Source organism: Gallus gallus, chromosome 2 (genome assembly GCF_016699485.2).
Source record: "Gallus gallus isolate bGalGal1 chromosome 2, bGalGal1.mat.broiler.GRCg7b, whole genome shotgun sequence".
NCBI lineage: Eukaryota > Metazoa > Chordata > Aves > Galliformes > Phasianidae > Gallus > Gallus gallus.
The window spans coordinates 145,183,907-145,198,106 of record NC_052533.1 but is presented as its reverse complement, the minus strand read 5'-3'; the positions used below and the strand labels follow the sequence as shown (position 1 = coordinate 145,198,106).

At 48.4% G+C, this 14,200-nt stretch overlaps 1 protein-coding gene across 5 annotated transcripts in view; it reads left to right on the top strand.

Annotated features, from left to right (window-relative positions):
* PTP4A3 (protein tyrosine phosphatase 4A3) overlaps nucleotides 1-14,200 on the top strand; it is a 45,074-nt gene that overhangs the window by 14,214 nt on the left and 16,660 nt on the right. The window contains exon 3 of one of the 5 annotated variants that reach the window (XM_046936065.1): nucleotides 5,582-12,734. The exons of the other annotated variants lie outside the window; for them this stretch is intronic. The gene's annotated coding sequence lies outside the window, so the exon portion shown is untranslated. The remainder of the gene's footprint in view (nucleotides 1-5,581; nucleotides 12,735-14,200) is intronic. 5 annotated transcript variants of the gene reach the window in all.

The following is a 14,200-nucleotide window of genomic DNA, read 5'->3' as shown; positions in this document are numbered from 1 at the left end:
GAATCTGGGAAGTGAGAGGGACCTACACAAATAAACTTCTCAAGGGCAGGGAGTCAAAATATCCCTGGGCATGTTTGGTGGAAAAAAGTTAACCAGCTTGAAACCTTGGACTTGCTGCTGACCCAAACTTGTTGACAAAATACGGTATTATTAATTGGAGTTGCAGGCAAACAGCCTGAGGATATTTAGCAGGAGTTTGTCCATCACAGTGGCTGAGACCTCCCTGGGCAGCGTCATGAGAGCAGATCTGACCCTGCTCTTTGGAGAGCTCTGCAGAAAGCTGAATGAAATCTCAAGTATTTGCTTGCCAAACTGCCCTGAAAGCCAAGGCTGCTGTGCAGTGCTCAGATGGAGAGGATGCTGCAGCAGACCATGCTTTCTTGCTCTCTCTCTGGTCCTCTTCCATCCACAAGCTTTCTCTCTGAAGAACATAATGCCTTTGGACATGTACCTAGGGTCTTGGCCATGGCTCTGGGTTTGGGTTTTATTGCTAAGGATAATGTGTGGAGGGGTCTCAGGTTCCCACAATGGCCATGGCAGCATGGGGGTTCATGAATAGTGGAGCTACAGAAGGAGGAAACCTAAATTCAGATTTCTTCTCTCAGTTAGTCCTACCCATAGCATCATCACCTGGGCAGGAGCAAGAGCTTCACTATGAAGTAAAGCGCATGGTCCTAAACCTCACCTCAATTAGAGCTGCGTGGTTTTAGAGATGCTCACCATCCTGTTCCACCAGCTAGATGATTAATTTCATATCACAGCAGAGCGACTGTGGCTCTTTTGGGTGCATCCACAGCATTTCATCTGTAGAGCAGGAGCCGTCTGTTCCTATAGTGGCTGGCAAGTTGATTCACAGGATCGCACGGCAGCGAACAGCCCATCTGCTTGCTTCCCTCGGCTCAAAAAGCAAGCTGAAAGCAGTGCTGGCACTGGCCCAGAACAGAAGCTATGGGATTCCTCCTCAACAGCGTGACAGCGAATGCTTGTCTCACACAGGGCCGGTGCTGGGAGGCTCTCGCCTGCCGAGCCAGCAGCAAAGCCCATCCTGTTTCAGGAATAACCTGCCTTGGGCTGCCAGAATTCCTGCACCTGAGTGACTAAGTGTGCTGGAAAGCACCTTTGGTACATGCCCAGGTGGTGGAAGTAGGGCTGCCAGTGAACAAATGTGCTCACGCACATGCCACCATGCTTTGAAGAGGTGGGTAGCACCTGATAGAGGGGCCGTGCACTCCCCTCAGTCTCCTCGAAAGGCTGAGATCATCTCCTAGGCAAGGTCAAGCACATTGAGATTGTGCCCCATGTGGGTGAAGTGTGCTCCTCGAGGTCCCTGTAGTCTCCCACCTGAACCCCCCTTGCTTGGTATATGCAGTTTTTGTTTTTCTTCCTTAATTCAAGTTACGCTGTGCCAACGAGCAAGTGGGAGCAAGACGCCTGATCATTCCTCTTGTGCAGCCTCGTGGCGTGGTCTTGCCCACGGTGAGACCATTACAGGATGGAGCAGGAACGCACAGCAGCCCAACACTTCTCCGCGGAGCGATGATGGCAAGCGGCCCGCGTTGCACAAGTGGGGTTTTCCCATCAGACTCTCCAGCTGCTATAAATAACAGGAAACACTTTGTCATCTCTGCTCTGGAGAAGGTCAGGAGCTGGATTCTGTGGTCTTTGGAGTTGTAATGAGGTTGGAGATGTCTGCAGAAGTCTCATGGGACAGCCTGCCTGAGGCCATTTGATTCCTTGGATGAAGTCTTGAGCACCAGCTTTTGACAAAGTTGCTTTAGCCACCCTGGTGAGATTAATTTATCCTTCTCCTCATTCAAAGAATCACAGAACTGATTGGGTTAGAAGGAGCCCTAAAGATCATCCATTTCCAAATTCCCTGCTGTGGACAGGGTTGCCACCAGCTAGATCAGGCTGTCCATCAAGGAAGCTGGTTCTTCCTGAGTCATCCCTGAGTCCGATGCACAAATCCTTTGAGTCCTGGGTACCCATATCCTCAAAATGGCTCTTGTCTTAGGCATGTCTTGCTGGAGAGTACTGTCTGTAAATGCATGGATGCCACAGTAAGGCTTCTACCAAAGCTCTGCTTCTTCTTGGTTGCCATTTTTTCTATGCTCATGGATAGTATTTTGGTTAATGTTAGGGATGTGTCCTACACTCCTTCTGAAGTTGTTAGTAAGAGGGATGGAGAGAGACTTCCAGAACTTGTTTTGCTCCACAGACAGGGAAAATGCCCTTTCTCTGTATATTACTTGGAGAAGGAATAAAATGCAAAAAACAGTGTTTGTGCAGGTCGAACTGGTGTGGAATCAAGTCACGCACACATCTTCTGGCTAGTGGTAGTGACGGATCTCTTTTGGGGCTGTATTATTTCCCATTGGGCATCCCCAGCTTCCCTCCTCCGTGCTTCTCTCTGCACTCTCGGGGAGTTTGCTGAGACATCTCAGCAGCTTTCCCTGCTTGTGGATTGCTGGGTGGAGAGCTGTGCAGGGAGGAGGCAGACGTCTGCTGCCTCTCCCTTTTCCCCAGAAGCTGCAGGAATGCTTTGATGTTTTCCAGCCCCAAGCACCCAGTACCAGGATTAACCACCAGTCAGACCCCTCCACCACCTCCAAATAAATCTCCAGAACACAGACAAGGCCTGCTCAGAGGGCTCCTGGCATTCCCTGCTTGCAGGATAAGAGTTAAAAATAACTTCTCCCCTTGCACCTGCTCCTCCAAAGCCGAATCTGAGTTTTATTTTTACGGCTCAGATTTCCTGGTGATTGTTTCCACTGACGGATGAGGCATAGGAACGGGGAAGAATAAAAAAATCACACGTCTCAGTGGCACAAAGAGGATAGGCAGCATGGAAAGTCCTTATGCTATGCATGGGTTGGAGGGAGCCTTTCCTCTCCTTATAACCACGTTTCGAATCTGAGGCAGAAATGATGGTCCTTAGTAAAAATACATGATTTTGCTCCATTCTGCACTTTTCCTTCAAGGGGTGATCATTTGCAAATGGAACTTGGTGTTTTTTGGGAGTGTTATTTCTGCCTGTGTGTGGTTTCCTGGGTCTGAGTTAGCATCCCATGTGCAGATCCATGAAGCAGAGAAGAAAGCCTGGCCCGGCCCCGGTTAAATGGTTTCAATGAGGCTGCATTTTTTTTTAAGCCCATGTGTTTATGTTTCATAAGCTTATTTTAAAACACATACATGCAAGAGCAGGCTTATTTATAAGGCAGAATAGCCTGCTGTGTCCTTACCTGACTGGAGTGTCAAGGAAGCAGCTTTTTTTACTTTTTACAAGCATAGTTTAAAATAAAATACTGTTTTGTTGCACCCCAGTGAATCTGCCCAAGAGGAGGTCAGGGCAAGGCCTTGTTTTCTGACTGTAAAAAACTCTTTTGCTTGTTTACAGAGCATCTTCTTGCCAGCCATCATTTTAGGGCAATCACTTAATGACAGCTATAGGTAAAAAAAACTCATTTCCATCCTCTAGAGTCTTGGCATGCCTGCACTGCTCAAATCCCAAACCAACACAGCTTCCCAGAAAAAAGCTGTTGGGTATTTTCCATCTGTAGGGCTGGATCCTCTGGGTGACCCATTCAGTTGAGGTCTTGGCAGAGTTTCTGGCTCCAAATCCCCAAAGTAAATTCATCAGAAAGCCTTCTCGGGGTGATTGATGTTATTTCCCTGTTAGTCCTGCTGGGTAAACCCTCACTGTCTGCATCCAAGGAGCTTATCTACCAAGGACCGGGTAGACCCAAGTGAGGAGGAGACGGAAAAGGAAAGGGATGCCCATGACCAAAGGAGGATTTTAATTCTTCATTGTCTTAACCGTTTGAATTGACAGGAAGGTGGGAAGCACCTTATTGTGGTGCAGAAAAGCTCCAGGTGCGTGTAAGTATGGTTTAAGTATGAACCTTAATGGCTGAACAGAACAGGCAAGGAGAGCCACAAGGAGTAAAATCAACCACTAATTCACACGAAAGCAAAGTGAAACATAAAATTCATCTCACACAAGGCAGGAGAAGCCCATAAATGTTCATGTGCCTACACTGAGATTTTTTTTGCCTCTAGCAAGCTTTTATGAAGCACGTGATCGTAACAGGTATGAAGATGAGGACCTAGGAGGCAGGAACAGGAGCAACCACCATTTATTTATACCCAAGGAAATAGCTGAAGCAGACATAGAATGAAGGACTTTTTTTTTTTGATCCAGCAGAGCTGTAAAACCAAAGCCTGACCACTGGTGGTTATTTAAAGACTTCCTGCGATGGGAAGGTGCTTGGCCTATGTTCAGGCTGGGTGACTGCTCTCTGCAAAGCCAAATAAACAGAGGCCACTTGAACTTTCCACCTTGTGGGCTCAGCCTCATCCCTTGCTACAAGCAAGGCTCCTGTGCGTTTCACATGGGCTTTGCTGATGTGATCTGGGGTGACCACCATGCTGTGGGGTGCTTTTTCCTTCACCCAAAGGAGGTGTTCGGTGCTGCCATCTGAGTACTTGGAGCTGGAAGACAAGCTGGGCGGGAAGGTCTGTGTCTCCAGGATGGGCTGGGATGCCCTGCATGTGGTCTGCGTCCTCAAATGACTGTGGGCAGGGCAACGAGACAGGAAATTATATCCTTTAATGCTAGACGTGTAGTTTAGATGCTAATTTCCCTAGAGGAGCACAGTTGAGATATTTCCGAGTAGCTGGGACCAGGAATCTTGTCCATCCATCATGGACCTACTGGAGCAAGTCCAACAAGTGGCCATGAAAACAGTGGGACTGGAACACATCAGCTACCAAGAATGGGAGAGTTGGGACTGTTCAGCCTGGGGAATAGGCTGGGGGGATCTTAACAATGCCCAGAAAGGGAGATACAAAGAAGACAGAGCATGGCTTTTTTCACTGGTGCCCAGTGCCAGGACAAGACGCACTGGCACAAACTGGAGCCCAGGAGATTCCCCCTGAACATCAGGAAGCTCTCCTGTGCTGTGCAGGTAACAGAGCACTGACACAGGTTGCCCAGAGAGGTTACTGTACCCAGAGAGGCTGTTGGCTCTCCTCTTTGAAGATCTCCAAAAGCCACCTGGATATGGTCCTGGGCACTCTGCTGTAGATGTCTCTGCTTGAGCAAGGATTGGACCAGAGGGACCCAGAGGTCCCTGCCAACCTCAACCATAGTGTGACATAAATTGTGAAACATCGAGCACTAGCCTATATGTATTTCCATACTTTTATTAGGATTTATTTAACATGCTGCATGCCTCTCCCTGCTTCTGGACTCTTGGAGACCCAAGACATTTTGGCAACCCACATAAACCTGCAAGGGGTGCACCTCCATGATGGCTCCCTGCTGCCAGCAGCAGCCCTGTGGCCTGGGAATTTTTGCAAGACTTGGCAGTGGGGCTGTTGTGGGATTATTTCACACAGGACCCAAAAATACTGTCGTCAGGGTAGCGTTGGTCGGTTCAAACACAGGGTCAGGTCCCCAAGAAATTGAGACTGTTGATGGACAAACTTAAGCGTATTCAAATGTTTCGTCTGATTTTCTTGGATTGCAAAGTTTCCAAGGGAGCCAAAAAGCTCACTTCTCTTCTTGTTTGCTTTGCAGACCAGCGAGACAGCTGGGTTCAGTGAAATTAGGAAGCTCAAGTTCTTGTAGCAGAGGGGGCAACTGGAAAAGCTCAGATGTCTGTTTCAAAGTCCATGCAGTCAGTCCAAGATGTCCTGCCTCAGTCTGCTGCCCTGTCTCTGCTCCCTGGCTGCGTTCAACATCAGTGCTGATGGTTCAGGCGTGGGGCAGCCCCGACACTGAAATCCTGGCTTGAAATCCCTCTGAATGTGTAGCAAAGCAATCAATCTGGAGGCGTTTCTCTCAATAAAGGTCGAGTCGGGAACACGCAGGCGTTTCTGAGCTCCTATGTGCCAGCACTGAGTTTGGATGATAGGATGGGAGATACCGGGTGCGACCAGAGCATGGTTTTAAACTGTGAATGAACTCTGAAATAATAGCAAATTTGAAGCAAGCCCATGTTTTGGGCCAGGCTGGCCGTGAATCAGCTTTGGAAAAAATGAAAGATGAAACTTTCTGACTTCAGCTCAAGTTATGAACTTATACACTCCCAATTATCCGATTAACTGGAGGCAAGCCAGAGAAAAACATATTTCGAGGCAGGCGTATGGGGTGGCTTCCTGAAAGTGAACTCATTCAAAAAGGCGTGATTTGGAGACAAGAAGTTATGCTTAAAATCTGGTGTTTTAAGAACTGGGTTAATCCTACATGCAGTTAGCATGCCATGGGTTCCTGAGCTCCTCTTGAGCATCCTCTGTCCCATTGCTCTTTGCTAAAATGCATGGGAACAATAAAACACACAAAAAAAGTTGAGAAGATATATCTCTTTTTAAGCCCGTCTGGGTGATGGCTTAAATGAGAGCCATTAGGGCAGCCTAAGGCCTGATCTTGTTTTTTTCATTGAACACTTAACAGAGTGCCTGGTTCCCCTCTAAAATACTAATTTCTATTTTAAAAATTGCTGTGTAGTCCCCAGAACTGTTTTCTGACATATACTCTGATTTTATTCATAGTTCCTGACTTGGGGTCAATTCTTTCTTTTGCATATTTTAAGGTAAAAATTGTGTATGTCTCTCTAATGCAAAACTGAAAGGAATTGGAGAAACACATTCAAGGAGGGGGAAATTGACTTTTGCACGCTTAGAAAGCAAAATGTCTTCAGTAGGTTGGTTACTAGGAAAAAATTTCTTCTCAGAAGGAGTGATGAGGCATTGGAACAGGCTGCCAGGGAGGTGGTATAGTCATTGTCCAGGGAGGTTTCCAAGAAAAGAGTAGGTTTGGCACTGAAGGACATGGTTTGGTGGGCATGGTGGGATGGGTTGACAGATGGACTGGATGATCTTAGTGGTCTTTTCCAATCTCAGTTACGCTCCATGGATGAGATTGGTGGGATGGATTTGGAATTGGGACAAGAACAAACTTGGTGATGGTCTCCTGTGCTTCTTTGACTGTCTTAGCTTTCGAAGAGGGACATTGCGCACACAGCTTGGCAGCAGTTCTTCCCGTGAGCTGTCAGAAGTGCTACCAGAGAATTTTTTGAGTTCTGTTTGTTTTAGTCAAGTGGACGGGTCAAGGATGGGTTTTATTGGTTCCTGGGTATCAAAGGGATGCACCTCTCATACTATCTGCTGGGAATTGCCCCCCTCCTTGGGGCTGTGGCTGCAAGCTGGGAGGATTGCCAGGGTGTGCTGTGGGTGAGAAGATGGTATCACCACACCACTGCTGGTGGCCCTGGTGTCTGTCCCCTCTCTGTGTTTCCAATGCTGAGGGGTATGCTTTGCAACAGGAGGGTCATTTGAAATAGTGTTTGGGGACCTTAGAAAAATCAATTTGCAAAAGCCTTGACTTGCTTTGAGTTGAGCCCAGGAGTCAAGCACAGCCTGCATTGGCAAGAGCTGGAGATCCAAAGTCCCCGAAGTCTTTTTGGTGTCACTGCTGGGCAGAGCAAATGCAGCCCATGGGTAATGCTTGGGGGAACTCCTTTTACTGTGTTTCTAGTAAATGCCTGCAAAGGCCTTGCTAATGTCTGTAGAGAGGATGTGTTCCAGCTGATTGAGAGTGCCATTTGCAGTAGATTTGGAAATGGAATGGGGAGGGTTCTTTTCAAGCAGCTGATAAAATTGCTGGGGAGCGTGAGTTTCATGTCATGCTGGTGTCTTCAATTAGCACTCATTTAGCATCCCTTGGCTGCTTGTCCCTGCCTCATGCTGCCCACTGTGCTGTGCCAGGGTGATTGCAGATGGGCTGGGATTGGCTTCAGCTGAAAATAATGCTTTTTTTTTATTCCAGTCCCCAGTGTAGGATCGAGCTCTTGGGTGCAGTTGCCCAACCAGCAAGAGCTCATAAGAAGTTCTGGGTTCTACGGGGATGGAGGAAAACCCCAGTTTTGCTGTCAGCTTTTCAGTGCTCTCATGTTGATGGGGTTGAACCAAGCTAGGATTTCAGCTGACTTCTTGCTGGAGCAGATGAGCCCCATGTGCTGTAGCTAATGGGACACCTTTGGTCTCCCCGCACCCAGGCTGGACCACGGGGACAGCCCATCCCTGGGCTGGTTTTACTCTTAGTTCTCATGTGCCAAATCTGCAGGATAAATTTGCCAAGTAGCAAGACGTCCTTTCTGCTGGCTGCTCTAAGTACTCTATGCACAACTCCTGTAGGGCAAAGTAATGTGCTTTTTTTGCTGAGATAGTTAAAATTGTATGGATTTCATCACAGGGCCAGGTATATTAATAGGCATGCCCTCATTTAGTTGCACTGAGTTTGTAAAGGAGGAACTGAACAGCATTAAGCGCTGGGTATTTCTGCATGGTCCCCAGAGATTTTCCCAATGTTATATTTTCTGTTTGCTGTAGCTGGGCTCTTTAGGAAGCAGCAGAAAATAGAGGTGGAGAGAAATGCAGGTGCAATAGGGAGAATTGGGAAGGGCTGTTTGTCCGCCCGCCTGAAACCATCTCGTGTCCCTCTAACCCCAAAGCAGAGAAACCACTCCTCAATGACTTCTGCTTTTCTAAGGAGGAAGGGGTGATGGGGATGCCCAGCCCAACCTACAACAGGGTGTGTGCCAGAAAGCACTGAGGTGAGCCTGAAAATAAATATTTGCTATTTTCATCATCATGACTGATGAATTTACAGTCACAGCTTAATTGATGCAAGCCGGGGAAGCTCATTCACTTTCAGCCTGGTTAGAGCCTGCTCCAGCACAGCAGGGGTGGCCGGGAAATGCCACCCACGCCGAGGTGTCAAGATGTCACTGAAACGATGGGGAGCGGAGCAGCTTGCGTGTCTCCAGTCCATCAAAACCTCCCCCGCGGGGCTGGGAAGGATGTGCAGAGCACAGATGAAATGCAGAGTCCTGCCTGTCCCATCCCTGCCAGATCCGGCTGTAGGAGCTGGGGAAGGTTTCCTGCTGAGCAGGGTGGGGAAGCTTTGCATCTCAGCCTTGATTTAATTTTCAGGTGATAGAAGTGTTTGCTTCTCTGCCTGGCACGTCTGAGCAGCCAGCACGTCCAAACACTTCCCTTTCTGTAGGGAATTTGCATTTCCCTATAAACAGCACCGGTTTTATGCAAATATCCTAATGAAAGAAAGCCAAAGAGTGCTTCTGATAAAGTGTTCTTGGGCAATTCTGGAGAAATCAGGTGCTCACTTATAAGCCATGTACTGCCATCCATGGGCTCCTCCAGCCTTAAAATGGCTGTGTGATGATCACTTCACCTCTGCGTAGTCCTAGAAGTCTGGAAAGGTGCAGTGTCCTGCTGCTGGGTTTGCTTTCCCTTGGTGCACCATTCCTATGGGGTGTGTGTTGTGGTTTAACACGACAGGTGCCTCAGCACCACACAGTTGTTCTCTTCCCAGTGAGATGGGGGAGAGAATTGGAGAAAAGAGAAGTAGAACTCATGGGTTGAGATAAAGCTAATTACTAAGAAAGATAAAAGGAAAAGGATAATAGTTACAGTAACGTATATATATAAATGTATGTAACAAGTGACACACAAGTAATTGCTCACCATGCCCCAGCCAAGGCTCAGCTAGCTTCCCCAGCAGCAGGAGAGAGGGTGATGAACCCCCACCCCCTTCAAAACTCCTTCCACGTGATGTCATATAGTATGGAATACCCCTTTGGCCAGTTTAAGTCAGCTGTCCTAATTCTGTTCCCTCCCAGCTCCTTGGGCCCTTCGCTGATAAAGGCTTTGGCTCAGTGCAACACTGCTTAGCAGCAACTGTAAACATTGGTGTGTTATCAGCATTGTTTTTTCCCTAGAATCAAAACACAGCATCATCACAGTCTGAAGAAAAATCCATCCCAAGTGAAACTAAGACAGTGTGGCATCCCCGCTTGTTGCAGTGTTCACATGATGCTCTGTAGCATAAAGCTTTGTTGCTGTAGGCAAAGGGTTTCTGAGCTGTAAACCTTTAATCTCTTCTTTCCTCCCCTTCCTGCCGTTCCCTTGAAGACGTCATACTTCTTCAGTGCTCTCCAAAATCACCTGGACACAGTCCATTGCAGCCAGCTGTGCAGTGCTGCACAACATCCTCCTTGCTTTCTCTGCCTGGATGGGAAGTTGGTGGGCAGCAGCATCCTGTAGAGTTCCTGGTGTCTCCTATTCAGAGCAGGCTTTTTTTGCTCATGTGAATCATTTGCTGGCTTTTATGAAGGCCAGGCTGGATGGGGCCCTGGGCAGCCTGATCTAGTGCTTGATCTAGCAGTTGGCAACTGTGCCCACAGCAGGAGGGTTAAATCTGGATGATGTTTCTTTTCCCTTCCAACATGAGCCGTTCTGTGATTCTGTGATGAGGGTACTGCTCAAGCTGGGTGCTGCTCTTGCAGATTTTCAACACCCCAATGCACATGGCTGGTTGATGATCTGAGAGGTTGGTTGCCCTGTCAGTGAGTGGTTATGTCTCCATGTGTTTGGTGATGAATACATGTAGCTCAGCAAAACATCTCCCTTCTGGAGCACCATCTCCTTTCTCTCTCAGGCTATTTCTTCCAAAGCAATGCTTGATCCTGCCTCCTCCTTCCAGTTTCATTCCCCATCTCCCTGGTGGATAGGATGTCAAGGGCAGCTGTGACTTTCATCATTTTGTTCCCTTTGATCTTTTATTTGAAAGAAAACCACCTTTATTTGCTCTGCAAGCTCTGATGGGTAGGGGAGGCTGGCACAGCATCTCTCAATGCCGGGCTTTTGCGCAAGAGTAGCTGCGGGTCAGCACAAAGCCCTGCTGGGTTTTGTCCCTGCTCATCAGAAAACTGGCAGGTCAGAGGCACTCACAAGCCCAACTTTTGTCCCCAGAGCATTGTCTTCGTGGCATGTTTGCAGAGCAATGTCCCAGGATGACCGAGGAGCTTTTGCTGTGGCTTTTTGCTAGAGCTAAGGCTTCTGGATGGGCTTTTCAGAGGAAACTCTTGTTATTTGTTCTCCACATGATGTGGGCTTGGGGTCCCAAAGCATAAACCACACATCAAAAGTGGAAGGGCTGTTAAGAGGAGCAGTTTCTGCTGCGTGGTGGCAACAGTCAAGGCTGGTGAGGATGAGGAGGAGCTATCTCAGGGTTTTCCACGCAGCACCATCCTTATAGGCTGGTGGTTGCTTTGAAGAGTGCTTTGGTGCCCAGCAGGAGGGAGAGGACTCATTGCATTGCCAGCAGCCAGAAGCCTGTCTCAGCGCGTGTCAGCCTGCCTGGCAGCCTTTCAGTATCTAAAGGGGTGCTATAAGAAAGAAGGGGACAGATTCTTGAGCAGGGGCTGTTGCGATAAAACAAGGGGAAATGGGCTGAAACTGAAGGAGAGAAGATTTAAATCGTTAATACAAGAAGGGTGGTGAGGCACTGGAACAGGTTGCCCAGAGAGGTGGTGGATGTTCCATCCTTCAAGACATTCGTGGTCAGGTTGTACAGGAGTCTGAGCAACCTGATGGAACTGTAGGTGTCCCTGTTCATTGCAGGGAAGTTGGACTAGATGACCTTTAATGGTCCCTTCCAGCACAAAGGGTTCTATGGTTCGTGGGGAGAAACATGTAGACCCAACCCTGGAGAACATCCTGGATTGCAAACATTTGGGAGGACAGCCACCAAGAGCACGTGCTCTGGATGATGGATGTAATTTAAAGATGGGGTAGGAACTATGAACTGTCTCTCAACCTGGTGCCACTTGGGGCTGCTTTTCTTCAGTGTCTGACTTCTCTGAGCAGTCTGGCTTGGTGCCACCGGAGAATCTCTCTCCATAGAACTTATCACAAAACACTCCAGCAGAGCATGTTTTCCCATGTTCCATATTGCCGTCCTCAACATATCACAGGACAGCGTGTACTTTGAACGCTGCCCGCAGATCGAAATCCACCTGTTGAGTAGGTTGAGTCCCCGTTTTTGTCAACAAATGTCCATCAAAGCCGCCGACAGCTGTTTGGCGATGAGGTTGTGCAAGGCTCGCTGCTGATGCAAAAAAAGATGACCGGTGCCCTTTTGTTCAGAGCTGCTCTGCTGTCACTGGCTTGCCAAAATGGTAAGACCAAGTGGTGAGAGCACATACGCAACAGGGTCCCACCACTAAGTGGGGACATGTGAATCATAGAGTCATTAAGGTTGGAAAGACCACTGAGATCATGTAGTCCGACTGTTGACCTATCACCACCATGGCCATTAAACCATGTCCCTGAGTATAATATCTCTACATTTATTGAACACCTCCAGGGACAGTGACTCCACCACCTCCCTGGGCAGCTTGTTGCAATGTATTACCACTCTTTCTGAGAAGAAATTTTTCCTAATATCCAACCTGAAGCTCACCTGGAAAAACTTAAGGGCATTACCTCTGATTGTTCTCTGATTCCTGCCCTTCCCCATGGGGACAGTAGCTGCCTATGTTTCTTATGCTTCCCCAGTAAGGGGCATTACTCCCCTCATGTCTTGCCCTTCGGGCACCTGCCACAAGTATGAAACTTGTACAAAACACTGCAAGAAACCACAAGAACAGAGGTCAGATGTTCAGCCACGCTGGGTATTTGGGGTTGGAGAGGCACCAGGGTTGAGGTGCTCGAGGGAGATGGCTTGTGCCCCTGCATGTGCTGGGGGCAGGAATGATGCTTCAGATTTTATCTTTCCACAGATTCTTATGGGTGAGGCAGGAAGCTTGGAAATGTCCCATCATTGGAATTTTTCTGATTCCTGTCACCAAAAGAAATCCCTGAAGGAGGTGAGGGGACCCAGCACCCAATATTTCAAGCTCGCTGTGGAATGTGGGGATCCGCCATCTTCAAATAGCCAATCGTTTACCCTCCCCAAAAAAACACTCTGCATCTTTGGGTGGCAGCCAGCCTTCAGCATGCAATTACCATTCCCTGCAGAGCTGGCCTCTTCCCCCTCACATCACCTCTTTTTTTTTTTTCCTTCTTTCCCTTCTCATCCAAGCCAGGAAAAGCCTCTGACGTTGGCTCCACAGACACAAGCTGGTGGGGGAAGGCAGCAGAGGGGATATCCCGGATCATAAAACGAAGTCCACACCGCCCATAAGTTAACCCACTGCTGGGCACGGGGTGGGGGCTGGATCGTTTTCCCCCAAATACTGAATGTTTGGTGCCTGTTTTGCATTTTTTGTGTCACCCACTTGCTGAATCTCTCAGGGTGCAAGCAGGAGTTGAGGTACAAAAAAAAAGTTGTCAACACACACCCCAAATTTGGATTGCTCCGGGGTTGGGGAGAAACATGAAAACAGCAGTAAAGGGCTGTTAAAGGGATGTCTGGAGCATCTCGTCTCATCTCCAGGGCTGTGGGTGCCTCTCTTCAAAGAATAGAGCTGCAAATAAAAGATAAAAAGAAGTCGATCATGTTACCCCGGCCTCGGGTGCATTCCCTGCTTGCACAATGCCGGGAGGACTGTGCTGTTCTTGTTATCTGTCTGTCTGTCTGCTAGCTATCTGATCTTCCCTGTTCCTCCCTCTTTCCCCACCTCCCATGCTTGCCAGTCTCCACCCTGACACCATGCCAGCGTCCTTGCTCCTTTCCTAAATGCCACCAAACTCCTTCAAGTCTGATTAGGCTATAATATAAGGAGCCATACAGTTCTTTTCTGTGAGTTTAAGTGTGGGCTGCTGTAAAGGAGGTGGAGGAGATGCAGGAACTCCTCAGCCGCTCTCTCCATCCCAGCACCTGGAGCAGGACGTGCCGATGGCTGCCTGTAGCTCTGCCCCTCAACACTGAGCTCCTGCAGGGTTTCTTGTTTTTGTCTCTCTCCTCCTGGACCTTTCCTGTCGAATTCCTGTTTCCTTCCGCACGGATGTGGCTGGAGGAAATCTCAGCATGATCGCTTTCCTCCAGCTGGCCCCACTCCTTCTCCATGTCTTGGGGCACAGGGGTGGTGGTGGGTTCCCTGTAGACCTCAGTGTGATCAATAGTGTACATGGCAGTGATGGATTGGTGCAAAACTCCTACATGAGAGTGACTCAGAAACTTGTATTCAGTTTTCAGGGTGTCAGGACAGAAACGCTCTTGGTGCAGCTGGGGTTGGGAGCAGAAAGAGAAGGACTCAGTCGTAAGGGAAATGGACTGGCATCGTCTTGCTGCTTGGGATGAAGCCAGGAGAGTAGCTGAGCAAATGTAGCACAGATGGGTGTTTTGTTAAGTTTTTCTGAAGGTGAACTTTGAACGTGAGATGTGCACACT